The sequence below is a fragment of the Ceratotherium simum genome, chromosome 3, assembly GCF_057802395.1.
Source record: "Ceratotherium simum simum isolate JZ-2026a chromosome 3, ASM5780239v1, whole genome shotgun sequence".
Classification (NCBI taxonomy): Eukaryota; Metazoa; Chordata; class Mammalia; order Perissodactyla; family Rhinocerotidae; genus Ceratotherium; species Ceratotherium simum.
In genome coordinates this window covers 73,771,903-73,788,358 of record NC_141902.1, presented here as the reverse complement: position 1 = coordinate 73,788,358, position 16,456 = coordinate 73,771,903, and the positions used below count along the sequence as shown (strand labels likewise).

Here is a 16,456-nt window from a genome sequence, read left to right as displayed (position 1 = left end):
CTCCAGATAGGGGGCCGAATCCAGTTCCACAAAGATGAAGATGTTATGAAGACGTCAAAAGGAGCCCTTCACAGCACCGACTTTGACTCTTCAACCTCCAGATCAATTTTCTAACTCAACTCTAAGCAAAGCCCACTGTTTAATAATAGCACATTGCATCTGTCAGGAAAAGTACCGATTTTTCTTTTGTCAGCTTTTTATAGTCTTTTAGGAGGCAGAACCGTATTCCTGAGGCCTTTTTTAAAATAAATATCAGACTTCGTAGGCGTGAAGGAGTGCTGACCTTCACATGCCTCTCCTAGGGGGCCGCCATTGATGATGCATGGATGGTTCAATGATGCTGCTACTGAGGCTCAAACCCAACCCTGAAATCCCACTGTGGAGTTCCCTTAGACTTACTGAGCTTCTCACCTGAGAGAATCTGCTTCTTATTTTATCTCCCCAGAAGTTCTTCCTGGTTTAGACACTTTGCTTCCCTTTTCTGCTCTTGCCGTCCTCTCTTTGTTCAGCTTATCTTTTCTTTGCCTCTGCCAAGCCTTTGCTTTGGTAGTGCAGCTGCCCCACTGCTCTCGTCCCTGTGCTTGGTGTTGCCCTGCAGCTCTCGACAGCAGAGCAGGGCTGGGCCTGTTAGGATGAGGTGTGTGCCTGGGCAGCTGAGAGTCTGGCTGATCCACCGCCATTTGCTGAGTTCACTGCTCTCAGGTTGCTGGGCGCCTGGCGCTTGGAGGATCCTGAGACGCACTGCAGTCTCCACAAACCACACTGCCCACTATTTTGTTGTCCACTGAAGAGCACTTGAAATTCTGCGAGACAGCAGAACTGGAACAAAACTAATGGCTGGGCCTTGGAGGGGGCAGATTGCACCTTTGCTCCCATAGGGCAGAGCTGACTGCTCCCAGGTGATAGGGGGTGCCCCGTGGAAACCAAGGTGCTGGGAGCATTGTTGGAGAGAAGAAACATGTGCATGTGGTGGCCTCTCTGGTCTCTTCCAAAGTGAATTTCCTATGATTTTATAAGCGTATGATGCCAAGAGTAAATTTGATTTTATAATACTAGGGAAACTTTTTAAAAATTTCCTACCAACAATTAATGTTGCCAATGATTTGCAATCACTCACCTTTTGTTTCTAGACTCCCTAATCTGCTCCATCCTTCTCTTTCATAATACTGAAGTCTAAAGATAGACTTGTCCTTGGAGCTATGCAAGGAAATGAAAGTGAATTGGAGTTATCAAAGAAAGCAGTAACATGCTGTTTTCCTTTTATTTTGGCTTCAAAGTTAAGTTAGAGATTTTGAGAAAGACATTTGATTGAGGAAAGTAATTAAGATTTAAGTGTTTGGAAGGAATTTACATGAGATGAAAAGTGACCCTGTGAATTTGGTTCCCCTTTCTTTCTCGTTCTGACATTGTCCAGCCTTCTCTGAGAAACTCTGTCCTGATGAATTGACCAGCAAGACCCTGTCTCTGTGAGGAGCTGGCCTTTCTGTGAGGTACCCTGGTGGGTGAAAACTCTTCCAGTATCCAATATTCAAGCAGCATTTGTAGACTCTATTTACTGGAAATCTCTCTCTCTCTTTCTCTAGCAATGTTAGATGGACTAAAAGCCACTGAAGAGAGAGAACTTTAGATGCTATATGCACCATACACAATGCTCCTTATTTAAAAAATTCTGTAATTTGAGCATCTTGTGAATTTTTTTAACCTAAGCTGTAGACATGACTTCTGACTTCTTCCTAGATCTCATGTGGCTATCCAGTAACTGCTCCTCACTCAGCAAGCTCTTAACTGAACATCCCAACGTGTCCATCCAAACTTCCCCTTCTTGGCTTCCATATTGTTATCAACATATTCATTTACAAAATCAGCCAATCAAGACAAACTGACAAAGTCGGAATCATCTTTGATCTCGTGTCTCTTACCGTCTGCATATGTCTTGTCACCAGGTGTGCTGGCCAGGTGATGCTACCAGTGTGAAGTTTGAGCTCTAAACTTGTCTCTACACCTACAAGAAGACATAGCACAAGGAGGGGCGCCGTCAGTCCCAGGACTTAGGTTACCGCAATCCCTCTCTGGTGGAGCCATCCTGTTCTTGAAGTGGTGCAGGAAGTTTTCTGATAGGTCTTCATATGGATGAAGGAAGGATGGCCTCCTTCAAAACATCCCTTTTCTACATGTAAGGCAGGTCTCCTGTTTCGGGTCTTCTTTTGTGATGTTTGGTTTCTTTAGAGGAAACTGAGGCAGAGAGCCAAAGCTGACCTCAGTGAATGAGGTTCTCGAAAATCAGGTCTGTGTGTGAAGACACAGCACCCTGGCGGCCTAGTTTGATGCAAAGGACTGCCCTCACGGGTCCCCTCTGTGTCCCCATTCTCACCTGGTGATGGAAGACCTCATTGTTCATTGATTTTCACTTAGACCAGAGAATTTCATTAGAGTATCTCTACCACCCTGCCTCTTTTTTCCTAAATTCTTACACAGAACCCAGGTATATAAAACTGATGGAAGTTGGAGCTTCTCTAATGCATGTAGGAGGAGGGAGCTGGAGCTGTGCCACCTGGCCCCTCCCACCACCTCAGGGAGCCACCTGTCCCCCGGGGGCCCATGGAACCCAGTCTGAAAACCCCCAGCTTAGAACCCTGCAGCCCCCTCCTGCTGCTCCTCACTTCAGCCGCTTCCCCTTCCATCCCTCCTTGACATGGCTGCCATGTCACCTTCCAGAATGGGCAAAGCGAGCCTGCTGGCCCACTGCTGAAAAACTTTTAAGGAAGCGCCATTGCCCCTTTCATGTTGTTGTGTGATTGCAGCTGGCTCACCTTCCCTGGGCACCATCCCTGCTCCCCGCCTTCCCTTCCACCCATCCAACTTACCACTGAGTCTTGCTGGCATGGTACTGTAGGAACTCACGGCCACTCCTCATGGCCACCTCATCACGTCCTCTTAATAGTTTCCACTGATTCTGGGCTCAACTCCAAACTCCTGGTGTGGATGTCACGCTCTCCATAAGGTACTTGAGACTTTGTCCCTTAGCTGGTGCCATTGCCTCCACCGGCTATATAACTCTTACTTTCCATCCACTCCCAAGAAGTCTTCCGCTATCACTCCAGGCTGGGCAGGGGCCTCTCCTGGTGTGAGCACAGAGCCCTCTCCACATGTGTGTTAGACACATATCAGATGTCATTGTCGACTTTCTCTCTGTAGGTTTGTATATTACACTCAGTCACAAGCCATCAAGGGCAGGGGTCCTGCATTTGTGTCACCAGCCACTCACTCAGTGACTGGCCCTTAGCAGATGCTCAGTAACTACCTTTTGTTCCAGCTGAATCCAGCTAACTTGTGTGTGCTCTTTCTGCTGCCTGGAGGCTCCTCCCTGCCTGGCGGAGTTATTTCTGTCTTTCCAGCCCAGCTCTACTACCCCCTCGTTAGTAAAGCTTTCTTTAGCAAAGCCCAAGCAGATTGAATTGAATTTGGTGGGATACTTCTTTTCTCTACAACTCAGAAAAACACCACTTTTTTTTCCTGTTGCTTGGATGTAAATATGTATTTCTCCATCAGTATGCATTTCTCCCCCAGTACGTATTTCTCCATCAGGTTAGGAATATATAGTTAAGTGTGGGTTAGATACCTGTTGCTGTATAATGTGTTATCCCAACACTTAGTGGCTTACATGACACATTTCTTACCTCCTAGTTTATGTGGTCAGAAATCTGAGCAAGACTTGGCTGGCATCTCTGCTCCGAGGTCTCTCACAGGCTGCAAATGAGGCTGGGCTTGTCATCATCTCAAGGCTTGACTAGGGAAGAATCTGCTGCTTCTGGGATCACTCACGTGGCTGTTGGCAGGAGTCTGTTCTTCACCAGCTGTTGGACTGAGGGTCGCATTTCCTTGCTGGCCTTTGCCTGGAGCCTCCCTCAGTTCCTGCCACGTGGGCCTCTTCACAGGGTGGCTGGTTTTATCAGAGGCCTCAAAGAGAGAAAGAGAGAGGGAGACGGAGAGAGAGATACAGGTAGGCAGACAGAAAGAGAGAAGGAGGGGAGGAGAGACGAGAGGAGGAGGAAGAGCCAGGTTTTTATCATCTAATCTGGGACTGATACCCCATGACTTTTGCCATATTCTGTTTGTCAGGAGCTTGTCACTAGGTCCAAACCCCACAGGAAAGGGGAGGATGTTCTCAAGGGCTGGAATGCCAGGAGAGAGAGATATTTGGGAGCCATTTAGAAGCTGATGACCAGACACGTGTTCTGTGCAGTCACTGTGCTAGGAGCAAAACTAGACACAGTCTCTGAAATCCAAGTGATAAAGCCTAGAAGATATGGTAGTCATTAGTTCACATAAACACTGAAGTAGATTATTTTACAAGTCCAGATGAGTTTTTTTGAAGGAATGAGTGAGCAGCTTTTTTTTTTTAATTATTTTTATTTATTTATTTTTCCCCCAAAGCCCCAGTAGATAGTTGTATGTCATAGTTGCACAGCCTTCTAGTTGCTGTATGTGGGACGCGGCCCCAGCATGGCCGGAGAAGCGGCGCGTTTGTGCGCGCCCGGGATCCGAACCCGGGCCGCCAGCAGCGGAGCACGCGCACTTAACCGCTAAGCCATGGGGCTGGCCAAGCGAGCAGCTTTGAAGCCACGTTATGACAGAGCTTGATCTAGATCAGAGGTCATTGGAGGATTACTCAAGTTCCTCCACTTGAGGAACTTGTGAGAGCTGAAGGGATGAATTCAAGTTAACCAGGTGGAGGGCGTGGCGGGAGGCTTGCTGGTAGCATCGGGGTGTCCTGAACAGGAGGGAACAGCAGGTGCAAAGACCTCGTGCTGAGTGCTTCACGGCACATTGCAGACCCTCAGAGAAGGGCAACGTATCCCACCAGCTCTGACCAGGGGAACAAACTTCAGAAAGTCAGTCCCTTATGCTCCTTCCTTATTGGTTTGCACACAGCCTAATAGTGTCTCTTCATCCATGTCCTCTTTCTGGAGAGCACCTAGCATCTATTGCAAGATAAACTATCTAGAATGAATGAAATGATATATGCTTTGGCAGCAATCAGTTTAAGCAGTTTTTGGCTAGAGCACCAAACCATAAATCTGCTGAAATTGCTGGGTATCGGGGGACGTCAGCAATTGCACTGCTTCACTTTATCAAAAGCAGATGTGCATTCAGTGAAGGAGAAAGAGAAAGGAACTAGCATCTACTGAGTTCCCAATACACGCCAAAGAATTTACCCATATTATCTCATTTAGTCCTCACAGAGCCCCACGAAGTCAGTATTGCCAGCATCTTTTCAAGGACAGGGAATCAAGTGCAGTTAGACACTGGCCCGAGACCCATGCCCAGGTCTGTCCACTCCAGAGCAGCATGTGCTCTGCAGGGCGGCTCGTCTTCTCCTTGCAGAAACACTGAATTCCCAGCAGACGGGCCAATTAATTCTAAAGGCACGGAGAAACCCTGTCTGACTTTGGCACAGAGTTTCCATCTCTTCATCTGCAAATGGTGATGTTAATTTCGTCTGCTGTGTCAAAGCGAGTGGTGGATGTTAGCTTGACTTGAGAACTGTAGGGGGTTCAGAGTTCAGAGTGGTGACAGGGAGCAGGCAAGCGTGCTCGAGATCTTATACACCTCTTACAATTATTTCTTCTTCCTCAGTGTCTCTCTGGCTGGTTCCTGTATTCTCCAGTAATGTGAAGATAGCCATGGGGGCCAGCCACATGGCCTAGTGGTTAAGTTCGGTGTGCTCAACTTTGGTGGCCTGGGTTCAGTTCCCAGGCGCAGACCTACACCACTCGTCGGTGGCCATGCTGTGGTGGCAACCCACATACAAAATAGAGGAAGATTGGAACAGATGTTAGCTCAGGGCAAATCTTCCTCGAGCAAAAAAGAGGAAGATTGGCAATGGATGTTAACTCAGAGTGAATCTTCCTTGGCGAAAAAAACCCACAACAACAAAAATAGCCATGGAACTTCCTTTACTCTGTTTAGCATCACTGTGCACTCTGTCTTGTCCATCTCTTGCATCTTCATGCACGCCCTATTTCCTCTTCAGTCTTTGGTTGGCAGCTGCACGTTGCAGGAGACAGCTGATCGTTCATCCTTCCTTTGCTCTTTAATATATTGATAGGAAATTCTTTGAACTCCAGTTTCAAAGTCACTGCATGTTCATGTTTCATTGCTCGTGGATATGAGAGGTATGTTTTTTAGAGATCTGAAAATAGGCACATGCTTTTAAAATATTGTCCCAGTCTGAGAGTGGAAGAGAACGTTCATTACACTTTTGTCTTCCAGCCTTCTCCTGGTGGAGGTAGAATGTGATCAGGCACATCTGCAGCTCACAAACACTTAGAATAATTTGATGTCGTCCAGAAAAATTGTATCCAAACACAGCTATTATCATGGCCATGCCTATGTGCCTTTCTTGTTTTACACATTTTATTATTTATTTAAAATCTTGCTTCAGTGAGTCTTCTCTTTAACACTCTGAGATGGTGAAAGACGATATAGGTGATGTCTGCACTGGGACCATATGGTATCAGTTGCTTACTCAGCTACTTGTTGCATAATTTTTCATGCTTGCTTTCTTTCCAGAGATAAACCACCACACATTCATTTGAAATCCAATATACTGGGTGTCGTTGTGGCTGTGCTCTGAAGGAACGTTCTGGTCAAGAGTTCCTATCCTCAGTGAGACTTTTCAGTCTTGTGGTTCTTGCATCACCCGCATTATTGAGGAATAAAAATGCATGTGGTGTAAAGGATACAGCTCACTCTCACAGGTCGTCATTGTCTGTAGACTCACTGAAGAAGTAGGCCCAGCGCCTCCATTGCTGTACTTCTTAGGTGCTGACTCTCAATTTGATGAACAAAGATGTGCCCATGGCCTGGCTTAGAGGGAGCCCTAAGGGCATATCATAATTAATTATACAAATCAGATATGTGTTCATGATTCTCAGTTCTCACGTGTCTGTTTCATGTGAAAAAGTTCAGCTGAAAGACAAGGGCAGTTCCATTTGTATCAATGTTCCATGAATTTTCAATACTTGAGACATATTTGCCAATGCACTTTTAAGTTTTTCCAATGTACACTTTGCAAGCATCCTTAAAAAACAGTTTTTAGCTACCAAGAGTCATCGTGAGGCTCTATTTTCAAAGAAACAAGCCAGAAATGATATTGTATTTGCTATTGTGCTGCTACTGATGTCCCTGATCTGAGAGGAGCAGCGTGAATCTGTTTCTGCACTAAAAATGGAGTCAAGATGGATTGCCTCGGTCGAGGAGACAGCCTTTAATTGTATACTTTATCTTTATTTGGATCTGTTAGGTTTTAATCAGAGGTCATTTTGCTAAATGTTTTGAACCTGGATAAGAATTTAATTTGTGAAACAACTGAATTACAGAAAATGAGAGAATCAGATGGACAGGGGTCCAAGGAAATGAATTGAGAATAGCTATTTATATTTAGTAAAGTGATAACACAAGCAGTTGGTGAGAGAGGGGTAAGAGGGGGACTACCTGGGAGGGCTCCTGTGACTCAGGGAGGGGTTAGACAGAGGGGGCTCCATTTGGGGAGCCAGGGTCCTGCTCCAGCCTGGAGGAGGCTCTGGTAAGGGGCCCTGCAGGGATGGGGCAGAAGAGCCCCACACCCCGCCTGAGGGCTGTGTCCCCACTGCCCCTGGAAGTAGGGTTTGTGCCTCTCACGTGCTCATAACTCTGCTGAGGGCCTGGAGGCCTAGTCTCTCTCTTTTCTTGAGAAGGGCCATCGACACGGCTTCTGGGCCAGCCTACCCTCTGGTCCAGAGCCTTTGGACTTGGATGAGGTAGACCTCAGAAACTCCAGGGAAACACTTGTAAACTCCAGGTGCCAGGCCCGCAGTGGATCTCATGAGCCGAGGCCTCGACAGGGCTATGTTTAGAAAGGCCACAGGGAGTTAATCTGTCCCCCAGCCCTGGCTCTCTGGGACTGGGCCCTGGAAAGGAGAGGAGCCCACAGGCCCAGGGGCCTGAGCGAGTGCGACCCCTCCATGGAGGCTGCCACTGGGGCAGCCAGGGTCCCGCTTCTCTCTGCTCCTCCGCCCAATTCCCTGTGATAGTAAACATGAGCATTTTAGCTGACTGAGAAAAATGTGTAGGTTTCAGTCTTCTGAGACTGCTATTTATGCCATTTATAGCATAAAATCATAACATCAGTCAGCTCCCCGAGAGCCAGCATCGTGATTCTCCTTTAAAAAGAAAGATGTGGTTCTCTTAAATGACCTTCTGGAAGCTACCTTAAATTTAAATCTCCCCGCAGAGATGTAGGGGGTTACATATTGTCACCATGATGTGACTTGTGTGCTCAGCCAGGTCATGGCACTCATGAAAGTCCCTGACTTTCCTCCGTGAGCCTTGGGGCTCTCTGTACCCACTGTTACCACAGCCCAGGCTCTGCATGCCTCCTTGGCGTGCACAATCTGTTGGAGGAAGTCTGCACTCCGACACTAGAGAAAGGATGTGGCTTTGAGAGGTCAGACTGATGAGAAATGCCCAGCTGCCTTCAGCAGGTAGCTGCATGGGTGAGTGTCCTGTGCTGGCACATGAGCCCCCCATGGGTTCAGTGCTCTGGTGTCTCTGTCGTCACATTCTTAATAATTTTTGACCAAGGGGCCCCACATTTTTCTTTTGCATTGGGCCCCACAAATTATGTAGGCAGTCCAGTTTCTGATGAGTCTGTACTTTCAAGAATAATTGTACTGTTTCACTTGATGTGGTTACTCAGCCTGTAATCACACAAATTGGAGCATCACTTATGCAAACTCTTGTGTAGTCATACAATTTCAGAGTCTTCTAGGAGGACCTGCTAGTATCTATTGTTCACACCGTTTGTATCAGTGTCTTCCAATTTGTAACATTACAACTACTAACCTAGCAGCTCATTTCCTTCCCAGGAGCCTTCCCAATCACTCGCCTGAGTTGGGGACCGACTGTAATAATTTAGAGATGCACAGGTGGTCGGTCAGGATACCTGCACAGTGCACTGCAGAGATGCTGAGATGAGAACAATCGTCGGTCACAGAAGAAGAAACATCTGGGCTCAAATTCTAACTCCCAGTTGTGGAATATCACACTTCTCGTTTCCTATATTGGAAAAGTGGGTACAGTAAAACATCTATCAAATAAATTTAGAATTATATCAGATATATGTAATATGTACATAAATATGTACATATAGTTCAATAACTAATAGTTACTTCCTCAAAGAAGAGTAAGTAAAAATGAGTGAAATTTGCAAATTGCTAGAATAAACAGGAGTGGAGTGCATGGAATTTTTAGTTGGGAGCATGGGGGAGCAGTGGGATGGGATGAAAGGCAAGGAGTCCAGGAGTGACCATGTCCAGTCTTGTGACACCAGGATACTTGTGTGCCCTCCTTGAGCCTCCGTTTTATGTTTGTTAAACCTTATTATAAACAGGTCGATTGTGGGTTAATGTGATAATTATACCAAGAGCTTGCAATGCTCCCTGACATATGTTGAATAAAACCTATTACAAGTGAGTTCCTTTCCCCTGTTCTGAGATGGGCCTTTCCAAAAACAGAGATGAAGCAAAGAGTCTTTTGGCAGAGGAAGAAAGTTTAAATATAATTTGTGGTACATCCGTTCATTCCAATACCTGTGTATATGCAGATTCTTAAGTGAGATTTAGTCTTTATAATAGGCATGGATTCAAATAGCATCCACTTGTGTTTGGATGACACACAAGGAGATTAGCTTTAGAAAAAAAAAACCCACGATTTTATTTCCTGTATGAAAGAATGCATTTGCATTGGACTGTTTCCTTCTCCGTATGCTCTTGCATCTGAAACTGTCTCTCAGCCCCTGGGATCAGCGGTGTTGGCTTCATAAGGTACTTCACTCCTGTCCCCTGGGGCAGGGGCAGGCTAAGCCATAACATAAGCCCCAAGGGCTCCCGCCAGCGCTGGCAGCTCCCTCCACCTGGGCTATGACAGCATGCTGCTGCCTCCACCTGGCTCCTTAGAGGGGACGCCACATTGTATCTCCCTGCTGTTCTTGGAATAAAGCCTCATCCTCAGGTAGATCTTAGGAGGATTGTATGGATTTTAGTAATAGTAAAGCCTTTACTAGCCAAGGAGAGCAAGATTTCCTCAGATCAGTAAACAAATTAATGTAGATGCTGCTGAGTTAAAACTCTAAGATTAAGACTTCCTGGAGATGGTTATTTTCATACTTAACGTGTTTTATTTCCAAATTGATAACAATATATCACTTTATAAGGTTATTCTATTTAATCATGATATTTTATTAACTAATTGTTCATTTTAACAAATTATAAACATAATAATTATGATGAAATTGTAATCTATTATGGTAATAAAATATTACTTTTAGTTAATAAATTATGTATTTAATATTACAAATAGCTGTACATAAGTAGTTTCCTCACAATATAATCTTTAATATAGTGGTCGCACTCTTCTGAATTTGGTGGTTTATTAATTCATATGAGAAAGCTAAGAGATTTGTCTACTTCGTAGGGTAAAAGAAAAATGATTCAAATATTGTTAAATTTCTGTTTTCAGCTATTGATCGGCTCTAGTATGTAAGTGCTGCACAAAGTTGAAGTGTAATCAGATGTGTTCAGGCAGTAGGACGAAATCTACACATTTTGTACACTTATTATATGTCATTAGTGCATTTTTTTCTACCTGTCCTCTAAGTTCTATGGGCTTGCATTCCAAAACCAAGGTATCTAGATAGAAGCTACAATTGTTGATTCTCTCGACTTGAATCATTTTAGGTCCTGATTAGACCTGTGGCCTCCATTCCTAAATTTACTTGTCGTTTTAGAACTTCAGAAGAAATCTGTTTATATTAGTCAGAGTTCTCCAGAAAAACAAAAGCAATAGGATATATAGAGATATATAGGAAGAGATTTATGATGAGGGATTGGCTCAGAGGATTATGGAGGCTGAGAAGTCCCATGCTCTGCCATCTGCCAGCTGGAGGCCCAGGATGGCATGTGGTGTAGTTTCAGTCCAAACCCGAGAACCAGGAGCACAAGTGCCTTAGCGCAGGAGGTGGATCTCCCAGCTCAAGCAGAGAATCAGTTTGCCTTCCTGCACCTTTTTGTTCTGTTCAGGCCCTCAATGGTTTGGATGGTGTCCACCCGCATTGATGAGGGTGATCTTCTTTACTCAGTCTACTGACTCAAATGCTCATTTCCTCTGGAAACACTCTCACAGACACTCCCAGAAATAATATTTTACAAGATACCTGGGCGTCTGTTGGCCCAGTCAAACTGACACATAAAATTAACCAACACAGTGTTTTATTGATTTTATTTTTTATTGAGGACATGTCATCAAAAGTACATACGTCTATCCAAAATACAAACCATAGTGAATTGGCCATTTTTTAAAATAATAAATTAAGAAAAGTGCATTCTCTTGAATAGTATCTGTCACGTCACCTTATTTCCTTTGCTGTCAGGAGTGAAGGGCATGAAAATGTCATGTCTGGTAGGACATTATTCCCTTGTCCCACTCTCGTGAAACTCCTGACTTGGACCAGTCTTGCTCTTTGTCTCCTGGGGCAGGAGTTACCTTGATGGCGACCCCTCTGGCTGTCTTTAAGGGAGGTTTCTCACTTCCTTGCCTCAAGTGGAGACCAGGTTGTGAGGAAGGACTCAGACCCCAGGCTCTGTGACCTCAGGGTGTGGTACTGAGGGAGGGAGAAAAACTTCGAAGTCTGTGGTCCGATTGTGGAGCGTAAAGCCTGGTGAATCACAGACAATTCCTGCGTGTGAGACATTATTCCTCTGGTAACTCCTTAATAAACCGTCCCAAGGCCCTGGAAGTCTCTATGATGGTAGACTGCTTCCCTTTTACTGCTTCCAGAAGACAAGAAATCTAATATTGACAAACAAAAATAAATGTGCCAAAAAGATTTAGCAAACAGATTAGCCAGTAATTAAACAATACATAATGTGCAGCTTTGCTAATAGTTTTTTTTTTTTTGGAGGAAGATTAGTCCTGCGCTAAGATCTGTAACCAATCTTCCTATTTTTTCTTTTTTCTCCCCAAAGCCCCAGTACATAGTTGTGTATCATAGTTGTAGAGTTGTAGCTCTTCTATGTGGGACATCGCCTCAGCGTGGCTTGATGAGCGGTGACTAGGTCCGCACCCAGGATCCAAACCAGCGGACCCCGGGCCGCCAAAGTGGAATGTGTGAACTTAACTGCTTCGCCACCGGGCCGGCCCTGCTAATAGTTTTAAAAATCTAGATAAAGCAGACAATTTGTGGAAAAGATAAATTGTAAAACCTGGACCCAAAAGGGAAACAAGTAACATTGGGAAAAATTGAAAGTTGTCAAAGAATTTCCTCCAAACGATGTCAGAGCCAAATTCATGTTTTTCAGATTTTTCTCAGAATCAATACTCCCAAAACTATAAAACTTGATGGGGCATTACAAAGAGAGGGGAAATGCAACCTCCTTGTAATACACTGTTTATTTTGTGGTGCTACTGTGATCGTAAATCAGAAAGCCGGCAAGGACAGTAGAGCACTGCAGATCAGTCAGATCTAATGAATATAGGTCAGTCTCAATGCAAACGGCAACGCTTGCAAAAACAACTCCAATTACACTGACAGGATTTTCCGAGGATCCCGGGGACAGGTTGTGAGGTGCTTCTGCATTGAAGGAGGAGGAGCAGTAGCTGTGCAAACATCGCAGCTGTGCGACAAAGAAGCAGACACTTGTAATCATTCAGACTGACTACAAAAACTCAAATGATAAATACTGCCCCCTTTCCACGGGGACCCTGAGACGGACCCCTGGTGGGATGAATGTCGGCCTTAAAGCAAGAGCATCAAACTTGGGTACAAAACTGCTTAAGGTTTGGTAAATTACAGCCCATGGACCAGATGGGGCCAAGACATGTTTTTTTTTCCAATGATCTGTCAGCTAAGAAAAATCTTTACAATTTTAAAAGATTGTAAAAAACAGCAGCAATGACAACAACAAACCCCCCGCCCCCCCAAAAAAGAAGAATGTGTGACACAGACTCTATGTCCCACAAAGCCTGAAATTCTTGCTCTCTGGGCCTTTATAGAAAAAGTTTGCTGTTGCCTGCTCTAGAGGCATCCCTACCTTTCTGCCTTTAAAATATAACACTTTTTTGGATGTTAAGATCAATCAGTACAAAGAGTAACATGAACTAGAGGAGGCATAACTTGGGGAAATTAGTTCTAAAATTATTTGCTAATGACATGATTATGTATTTAAGAAACCAGAAAGAGACAGTGAAAATGTTAGATAATGATAGAAATTATTAAAGGTTTGAGAACAAAGATAAAAGAGTTTTCAAAAGTCAATAAGGAAAAAAAAAAATCACCATCACCCCAGAAGTACTGGGAAAAAATATTTTTAAAAATCTACAAAAGAAGAATCACGAATGGGAAATAGAGATAGAAAAGAATAATTAAATCAGTAAACAAAGAAAGTCACTCATTTAACAAGTACGTATTGAGTGCCTTCTCTGGGTCAGGCATTGTTTTAGGTGCTGAAATCAAAATTAACATCAAAAATTCACTCTGGGAATTGGCAAAGACGTTCTCAAAGATGATAACGCAGTGCTGGCAGGGGCTCTGGGGAGAGGTGAGGTATATCGTCCAGTGTTGGTGGGAGAATATGGCTGGAGTTTGTGGAGGACAGTTTTTATGTCATGTCTGCTAGCATGTCTCTCAGGCCGAGTGGGAAGCCCTGAGCCCCACCACAGCGACACCCACTGCAAACAGAAAACCAATACATAGGCAAGATGAGAGAGGTGGGCTGATGAGATTTTTTTCATTATATTTGTCATATTTATTCTGCAATAAATAAAACTCATTTGTATAGTGGATTTTTAAGGATAGTTCTAGCACATTTTTCTGGATTCCTACACTGACTCCTCCTAAGACCCAAGACTTTGATCAAGCAAAAGCAACAGCAGGTCACCCAGTTCCTGTGTATACAAGTGCTTGAACTTTCCTCAAAGAAACACATCATAAAAATGTTGTGCATTTTTCGCTTCTTCCAGACTCTATACTCTTCCCTGCTTATTTAAAGGGTTGAGGATCCAATGGAGTCTAGAAGAAGACAGTGCTCTTCTCTATTCATTGTCCAGATGGAAAAATAAAACCCTCCAGCAAGGGGCCAGAAGCCCAGAACCCTGGCCTGTCTTGAAACATTTAGTTGTTGATTCCATTTTTTTGGTCACGGGGTTTTTAGCTGGTGTTCTTCCCAAGGGCAGTTCTTCCTTCCTACTTGGGAGCAGACGGATTTGAGATGACCCACGAGAAACCCTTCAGCTTTCTGTGCCCCCCAGTCACTGAGAACTTCAATAAAGACGTTTTCTAATTGTGTCCTTTTCACAAGCTGGGTCAGAACAAGTCATCAGACACATGGTTTTTATGGGATTAAACCATTTCTGCTCTTGTAGTTCCAATAGACAATGTTTTTTGAATTCAATTAACAAGAAGGCTTTAATCACTATGGTAATGGCAAATGACAAATAACTAGAATGTCTGAGATTTATTAAAACAAAAGAATTCCAGAGGATATGTCAAGGAGTCATTTGAGGTTTGCTCAGTTGTCTGTGCTTTACACATCTACAGGGCTGCACAGTCCTGAAAGATGCATCTGTGCTGCCTAGAAAGACTGGAGGGTAGAGGGCGCTCGTGATGGAGAAAGTGAGTCTTGGTCACCAGGTTAATCCTCAGTGCTCTCTTTGTGCATGCCCTTCATGAGTTTCATATGTAGAACGTGGTGGTGTTTTAAAGGAATCTTAAGCAGGTACTCATTCTTTGGAAACTTACCACGCTGGTAGGTGTAAGACGATGTAGTTCAGGACATTTGCCATTTAATCCAAACATGGAAAAGCCAAGTTTACTTGCCTAAAAGAAATCCCAGGGACAAAGAAATAAAAAAGAATTTTCCATGTATGTCCAGACGAAAGTCATTATACCCAGCTTGCATTGCAGTGCCAGGAGGGCCTTTGCTCTGCCCTATGTAGGCAGCCTTGTTGCATGATGTGAGAACGCATGAGGTCCACTGGGAGCTGTTTATTTACTCACGCTCATGGTGAATCTCAAGGATATTTCCCAAAGGTGAAGAGGCATGCAGATTTTGCCAACAATTGGATGGTGAGTCTATGGTCTTTTATTGAAGAGTGTGCTAATCTGCTCCATCTACAAAGACAGCCTTTGCATTTAAAGTTCTATCTTATTTAATTCCCCTGATGACTCACAATGGTAAGACATCAGACCACACAGATCTTCAATGTACCAGAATAAAATAAGAGAAATGCTAATTTCCCCCAGGAAGTCCAGGTATTCAGGTTTACCCTGCCTCTGAGAATGGAGCAGATGGTGACAAGAGTCCACAGCCAGCTCTCTCGGCAGAGTTGTCCTCAGCTCCGTGGAGTTACAGATGGCAGAGTCTTACTGAGTAATTGTGGATGAGGGTAAAGACTTTTGAGTATGCTTTTCATTTTAAGTTTTTAGATGCACCCCTTCGGGTGAAGATCTCAGCAGAGGTCTGAATCATCTAATTTCTCAATTTGACTAAGTTCTAACAAACCCGTTGAACAGGAAGTGAGCTATGTTATGCTCATCCAGAAGTCACAATATCTCTGAATTTGGGAAATTAACGTATAAATCCCTAGCTTTCTTGCTACTCCTCCAGTTTCCAGACATTGTTTTGATCTGTCAGAGTACTTAAAAAAAAAAATAAAATTGCCATAATGGAAACTAAGACCCACCATCTTATAAACAATCAGGGTAACCATAGAGATGTGCTGTCTGAATGTATCGCTGTAGTTCTTAAGACTAAGTTAGTCTATTAGATTCTAGTATGTTCATTGCCTTGATCAAAATTGATAAGTGATTAGCACTATGTCTGTAACTATGCCATTTTATATAAAGTAAAATTGGTTTTTAATAGCTTTTGTATTGCTATGGTATGTATTTTCTTTTATTCTCAGCTTTATTGAGATATAATTGACAGATAACATTGTGTAAGTTTAAGGTGTACAACGTGTTGATTTGATTCATTTATAAATTGCAAAATGATCACCACCGTGGTATTAGCTGCCACCTCCATCCCATCACATAGTTATCATTTAGTGTATTTTCTAAAAGCTCTTAGGCTAAATGCAACCATTGTCATCAATAAAACTATTTGTGAAGCCTGCGCACGAATGAATTTCGGATTGCATGCACACTATTAAAATAATTTTAGACCCTGATTTGTCGGTTGGGGAACACTAAGCTGCTGTAACAAGAGACTCTAGGTAATTCAGTGATTTAAAGAGTATGGAAATTTCTCACGTAGGCATTCTGCGGTGAACATTTCAGGCTGGTAGGCTGCTCCGGTCCCTCAGTCGTTCTGGGAAGAAGGCTGACAGTGGACACTCTGTCTTTTCCAAAATGTGGCTG

At 43.8% G+C, this 16,456-nt stretch overlaps 1 protein-coding gene across 1 annotated transcript in view; it reads left to right on the top strand.

The window, feature by feature from the left end:
* The window catches only part of GABRG3 (gamma-aminobutyric acid type A receptor subunit gamma3), a 643,128-nt gene that overhangs the window by 66,320 nt on the left and 560,352 nt on the right, over positions 1–16,456 (top strand). The gene's annotated exons all lie outside the window — the stretch shown is intronic.